We start from the raw sequence: 6,899 nt of genomic DNA, 5'->3' as shown, positions 1-6,899 counted from the left end.
TTCTTCTTCTACCCATTTCTTACTGAGCTTTTCTTCTTCTTCCCGTTTCCTCCTGAGCTTTCCTTCTTCCTGTTTCTTACTAAGCTTTTCTTCTTCTTCCTTTTTCATCCTTATCTTGTTTTCTTCTACTGGTTTCTTCCTTAGCTGTTCTTCTTCTACCTGTTTCTTCCTGAGCTTTTCTTCTTCTACCTGTTTCATCCGGAGCTTTTCTTCTTCTTCCCGTTTCTTCCTGAGCTTTTCTTCTTCTACCTGTTTCATCCGGAGCTTTTCTTCTTCTACTTGTTTCTTCCTGTGCTTTTCTTCTTCTTCCTGTTTCTTCCTGAGCTTTTCTTCTTCCTGTTTCTTCCTGAGCTTTTCTTCTTCTACTTGTTTCTTCCTGAGCTTTTCTTCTCCTTCCTGCTTCTTCCTGAGCTTTTCTTCTTCTATATGTTTCTTTCTGATCTTTTCTTCTTCCGGTTTCTTCCTGAGCTTTCCTTCTTCTTCCCGTTTCTTCCTGAGCATTTCTTCTTCTACCTGTTTCATCCTTATCTTTTCTTCTTCTACTGGTTCCTTCCTGAGCTGTTCTTCTTCCTGTTTCTTCCTGAACTTTTCTTCTTCCACCCGTTTCTTCCTGAGCTTTTCTTCTTCTTCCCATTTCTTCCTGAGCTTTTCTTCTTCTTCCCCTTTCTTCCTGACCATTTCTTCTTCTACCCATTTCTTACTGAGCTTTTCTTCTTCTTCCCGTTTCCTCCTGAGCTTTCCTTCTTCCTGTTTCTTCCTAAGCTTTTCTTCTTCTTCCTTTTTCATCCTTATCTTGTCTTCTTCTACTGGTTTCTTCCTTAGCTGTTCTTCTTCTACCTGTTTCTTCCTGAGCTTTTCTTCTTCTTCCTTTTTCATCCTTATCTTGTCTTCTTCTACTGGTTTCTTCCTTAGCTGTTCTTCTTCTACCTGTTTCATCCGGAGCTTTTCTTCTTCTTCCCGTTTTTTCTTGAGATTTTCTTCTTCTTCCCGTTTCTTTCTGAGCTTTTCTTCTTCTACTTGTTTCTTCCTGAGCTTTTCTTCTTCTTCCTGTTTCTTCCTGAGCTTTTCTTCTTCTTCCTTTTTCATCCTTATCTTGTGTTCTTCTACTGGTTTCTTCCTTAGCTGTTCTTTTTCTACCTGTTTCTTCCTGAGCTTTTCTTCTTCTACCTGTTTCATCCGGAGCTTTTCTTCTTCTTCCCGTTTCTTCCTGAGCTTTTCTTCTTCTACCTGTTTCATCCGGAGCTTTTCTTCTTCTACTTGTTTCTTCCTGTGCTTTTCTTCTTCTTCCTGTTTCTTCCTGAGCTTTTCTTCTTCTTCCCGTTTCTTCTTGAGATTCTCTTCTTCTTCCCGTTTCTTTCTGAGCTTTTCTTCTTCTACTTGTTTCTTCCTGAGCTTTTCTTCTCCTTCCTGTTTCTTCCTGAGATTTTCTTCTTCTATATGTTTCTTTCTGAGCTGTTCTTCTTCTACCTTTTTCTTCCTGAGCTTTTCTTCTTCTTCCTGTTTCTTCCTGAGCTTTTCTTCTTCTACTTGTTTCTTCCTGAGCTTTTCTTCTTCTACCTGTTTCTTCTTGAGCTTTTCTTCTTCTTCCTGTCTCTTTAATTTCCTCCTGTGAACGAAATAAGTGAATATACATTAAGTATCATTCCACATACCACAGAAGGGGGTGGGGGGATCTCTTCAACACTTTTAAGGAGACAGAAAGTTTCCTACTTCACGTCGTCAAACTGTCCCCTCAGTATCCGAGTCATCTCCAGAATAGCGTTGGCTGTATCTCTCAGTGATTGGCTCGCTTCAGTCACATGATTATTCTCAATCAGTTCCCTCCAGTTGTTAATGAACTCAGGAAGTGCAAACGACATTCCAACAGCTCCTCCCACAACCTGACGATGAATACAGATTTATATATGATTAATTCATACTTATTACACTGCCAGCTCTGAGGAAAATACATGAACATGTATTGAAGATTGTATTTCTATTTTTTAAGACATGTATTTTACGTGGAGCTGTCATATAGGCTAATATGTTAAAGTACGTATTGTGTGAGTCCTGTGTGAGAGTATTTTTTCAAGTAGGAATGTTTAGGCCTCGGTCAAAAAGGTCACGGAGAGGAGGAGGAAAAGAGAAGATTTTTAATGTGTGATGTCTATTGCGGGAGTTATAGGCAACAACATGTTTTACGTAATTGTAGCGCCCCCTAGTGGTTAACACAATGTTTGGTAAGTCAGGTCATCTACCCATGGTACATCTACCCTGTTAATGTAAGGTAATTTACGTTAGTGTAAGTGGTTAATCCGATCTTGGTCCCATAGGCCACGCCCAATTGAACCAATCATTACCCCATTGTAAGGGGCACCTCAGGAGTGGCCCTAGATGGTACCCTTAAAGAAATTTGTATGAGCCGTTGATGAGATGTAAACTTTTTGTATTTGTAGCGTCCCTAGTGGCCAATGTTCGTGAAATTTGTTTTAGAGCCTCAAAGATTCATATCAAGGAATAATCCAAAGTTTGGCTTTGACAGCATTTACTTTGGCCGAAAAACGGCAAAGTTGGTGTTTTCATAGTTAACGACACAAATCTGTTTGAGTGTAATATGCGCATATTTTATTCTATAAAAAATCTTTTTACACCTTTTTGTCAGGTCGCTCTGGAGATAATATTTGCCAAGTTTTGTGCAGATCAATTGCACGTTGTAGGAGGAATTGGAAAAAGGTTTTAGATAAATTGCAATTTGTTACACATAAACGTCTAGGCGGAAATGGGCATGGTCTATATCACAAAATTCAATTCAAGGTTCAAGGTTCAAGAGTCTTTATTATCCCCGAGGGGCAATTTGTTGTGCAGCAACATGTAACACACAGGTTATACAAAACAACAGCCATACATCTAAAAATAAATAAAAAGCCAACAAAAACAAAGACCACACCTCACATTGACTTGTTGAAAAAGCCTATAGCAGCTGGGACAAAAGAGTTTTTATGTCTGTTTGTCCTACATTTAGGCAGACTGAATCTCCGGTCAGACGGCAACAAGATGAAACAGCTGTTCAGGGGGTGACTAGGGTTGGCTAGGACTGACTGGGCCTTCTTGAGGGACCTTGTCTCATAGACAGAGTTTAAATCAGAGGGTTTTGGGAAATCTTGCCACACACTTTAACTATATATTGAAGTCTGTTCTTGTTTTTAAGTGTGAGGGACCCAAACCAACTCACAATGGCAAAAAAAAAGAATATATTCAATAAAACAACAATAAAACATCCTCATAAAAGTCTTATCACTTGGATCCATGAAACGTGTGGATATATGGTTTTTAAATTTCCGATGTACGGTTTGGGAGTTATAGGGCCAAGCGTGTTTTTTTGTGCCATAGCGCCACCTAGTGGTGGAAGTACGTCAGTTATTTCGTCTGAGGTCTTCAAGAGTATATGGCTGCAGCCTGGAGCGTCCCATGTCATCCATCCCGTCTCATGTGGTCCCGTCTCATGCGGAGTTGTGTCCAACGGTAAATCAAGAGGGTCAAAAATACGAAATCGCGAATAATTTTCCAGATGGGGTCACGGGTAAATTTGTGACTACATTTGTTGCAATCAATTGAAAACCCGTTTAAAACTGTCACAGTAACAATTTTGCCATATATATAGTTTGCTCATTTCTGAATGTTATGCTTGTGTTGACAAGATAAATGCAGACTATCGTCTGGAATAAAATAAGCCTGCGTCAACTATCATGAATAAAATACTTAAAATATATTAAAAGTATTTTATTCATTTGATGAATAAAATATTCACTTGCATGGCTGCCGTTACTGTTTAAGTAACGGCAATCATACAAATAAATAAAATATGTTTTTTTTAACTAAACATATCTATTGGATAAATGCAGACTATCTAAACTGATGAATAAAAACACTTAAAATATATGTCAGTCTATAAAATAATTGCAGATTATCGACAAACTAAAAGAATCCTTCTGCCATCTCCGAGTTTCTAAGAGCTTGCATCTGGAAAAAATACTACATCTCTCTTACTTTTCAAAGTAAAAGCTCACGTCAACTATCATGGCGCGGAAGTGGAAGAAAAATACTATCCCATTCTGGCCCAAGGCCGGGGCAGCAAAGATACGCAGTCGAATGTAGGACGGGTACCAGAGACCCGAAGGCCGAGGCCGCGGTAAATACAACCGCGTTCTGCCCCGGGTCCCAGGGACCCGACAGCCGAGGCCGTGGTAAATACAACCGCATTCTGCCCCGGGTCTCAGAGACCCGCGACCGCATTCTTCCCCGGGTTCCAGAGACCCGACAGCCGAGGCCGCGGTAAATACAACCGCGTTCTGCCCTGGGTCCCAGGGACCCGACAGCCGAGGCCGCGGTAAATACAACTGCGTTCGTCCCCGGGTCCCAGAGATCGACAGCCGAGGCCGCGGTAAATACAACCGCGTTCTGCCCCGGGTCCCAGAGACCCGACAGCCGCGGCCGTGGTAAATACAACCGCGTTCTGCCCCGCGTCCCAGAGACCCGGCAGCCGAGGCCGCGGTAAATACAACCGCGTTCTGCCGCAGGTCTCAGAGACCCGCCGAGGCCGCGGTAAATACAACCGCGCTCTGCCCCGGGTCTCAGAGACCCAACGGCATTCTGTCCCGGGTCCCAGAGACCCGACAGCCGAGGCCGCGGTAAATACAACCGCGTTCTGCCCCAGGTCTCAGAGACCCGACAGCCGAGGCCGCGGTAAATACAACGGCGTTCTACTATCGGGTCTAGACCCGATAGCCGAGGCAGCGCCAGTAGAGCTATAAAGTCGAATGCTCTTGCCATGCTGATAAGCAGTTGTATTTGCAGCAATGTCCCGGTGAAGAAAACAAAATAGAAAACCATATAGAATATAAAATTAAAAAGTCTTGGAAAGAGTGTAACATGTTTATTGTTGTAGTCTTGTTGCTGTGTGTGCAGATCGTGGATTTCTACTCAGGAAATGCTGCCGTTAGTTGGCTGAAACGGCTGCGTCACTGATGCAAGTTTCATCAGATGCAGCCACGTTTAATATGGAACAACATTCAGAAATGAGCTAACTATATGTATGGCAAAATTGTTACTTTAACAGTTATTAACGTTTTTCAATTGATTGCAACAAATGTGGCCACGAATTTACCCGTGACTCCATCTGGAAAATTATTCGCAATTTCGTATTTTTGACCCTCTGAATTTGCCGTTGGACACACCTCCGCATGAGAAGGGACCGCATCAGACGGGACGGATGACATGGGACGCTCCAGGCTGCAGCCATACCCGTCTCGAGGACTTTGCGGAGTTGTGGACCAGTCCTGAAAATGGCACAACGCCACTATGTACGGTTTAGGCTGCAGCGTGACTTTTACGCGGAGAAGAAAAATGGAGGAGAAAAATCCCAACCGTGTGTTCACACCGCCGCTGACTTGAGCTGCCCCCCCCCCCCCCCCCCCCCCCCCCCCCCCCCCCCCCCCTGCCAAGGACGCTGGTCAAAAAATACGGGGAAGCTTTTAGACGCTTTAGCCACTTTGACGTGGCGGCTGTCCGCCAGGCGAAAGCTCACGCAGCCACTGCATGGCCAATACACTGATACTAGAAAAATAAGTAAAATAAGTATTTGAACACCCTGCTATTTTGCAAGTTCTCCCAATTAGAAATCACGGAGGGGTCAGAAATTGTCATCGTAGGTGCATATCCACTGTGAAAGACAAAATCAAAAAAAAAAATCTAGAAATCACAATGTATGATTGTTTAACTATTTATTTGTATGATACAGCTGCAAATAAGTATTTGAACACCTGTCTATCTGTCATGCCGCTTAAAAATGTGTCTTCTATTTTGTTTCGGCAGTTTAGAGTGGTTTGTTTATCTTTGTAACCATAGCAACACAGTACCAGTGCATGTTGGGAAATAGAAAGTAAAATTTAAATTTTTTATCAGTTACAGGAATGTATGAGCTCTACTTGTCGTCTGTTCCTAAGTGGATCGCTTTTCCTTCTCCCCTTTTGCTTAGGCAACGTCTGTGAGTATTTCTCATCGTGTAACAGTAGGTTATTGCTCGTCGTTGGTTTTGTAATCATATTGAGGCAGCTAAGAAGCTAGTTTGTTTTTCCTAGGCCAAGTTAGCTTATGTTTCTTGCTGTTGTTGTTTTTGCTAGCTATAACTGCATTATATGTGTCATATAGGCTATAGCGCCATGCAAGCTAAGCGGCGCTATTTACACTGATATTGTGCATTTGGGTTTGATTTATAATATAGACTTCTCATTGTATTGTATTGCAGTTTCACAAAATTCCCAGTAAACTTCATGGAAATGAATCAACTGTGTCCTGGAGTTTCTTGGGATTGTTAAGCTGAATTGAAAATAGCCCATGACACTATCAGATAGAATTCTGACCCTCAAAGACCTGTTGGTCTGCCTTCAAAATGTCCACCTCCACTCCATTTATTATCCTAAATTAGATGCACCTGTTTGAGGTCGTTAGCTGCATAAAGACACCTGTCCACCCCATACAATCAGTAAGAATCCAACTACTAACATGGCCAAGACCAAAGAGCTGTCCAAAGACACTAGAGACAAAATTGTGCACCTCCACAAGGCTGGAAAGGACTATGGGGAAATTGCCAAGCAGCTTGGTGAAAAAAGGTCCACTGACACTAGAAACCTTTATAGATTACAGATATAATCCAATACACTGACACTAGAAACCTTTTATAAATTACATATATAATCCAATACACTGACACTAGAAACATTTACAAATTACATATATATTCCAATACACTGAAACTAGAAACCTTTTATAAATTACATATATAATAATATATATATATATATATATATATATATATACACTCACCGGCCACTTTATTAGGTACACCTGTCCAACTGCTCGTT

At 41.8% G+C, this 6,899-nt stretch overlaps 1 protein-coding gene across 1 annotated transcript in view; it reads left to right on the top strand.

Moving 5' to 3' along the window:
* Positions 1-2,518, top strand: part of LOC117954147 (sodium- and chloride-dependent GABA transporter 3-like) — a 24,478-nt gene extending 21,960 nt beyond the window's left edge. Inside the window, exon 9 of the mRNA XM_034887715.1 lies at positions 2,508-2,518. The gene's annotated coding sequence lies outside the window, so the exon portion shown is untranslated. The remainder of the gene's footprint in view (positions 1-2,507) is intronic.
* Positions 2,519-6,899: the final 4,381 nt, after the last annotated feature.

Source organism: Etheostoma cragini, chromosome 12, assembly GCF_013103735.1.
Source record: "Etheostoma cragini isolate CJK2018 chromosome 12, CSU_Ecrag_1.0, whole genome shotgun sequence".
Taxonomy (NCBI): Eukaryota; Metazoa; Chordata; class Actinopteri; order Perciformes; family Percidae; genus Etheostoma; species Etheostoma cragini.
This window is presented reverse-complemented; position numbering and strand designations above follow the sequence as displayed.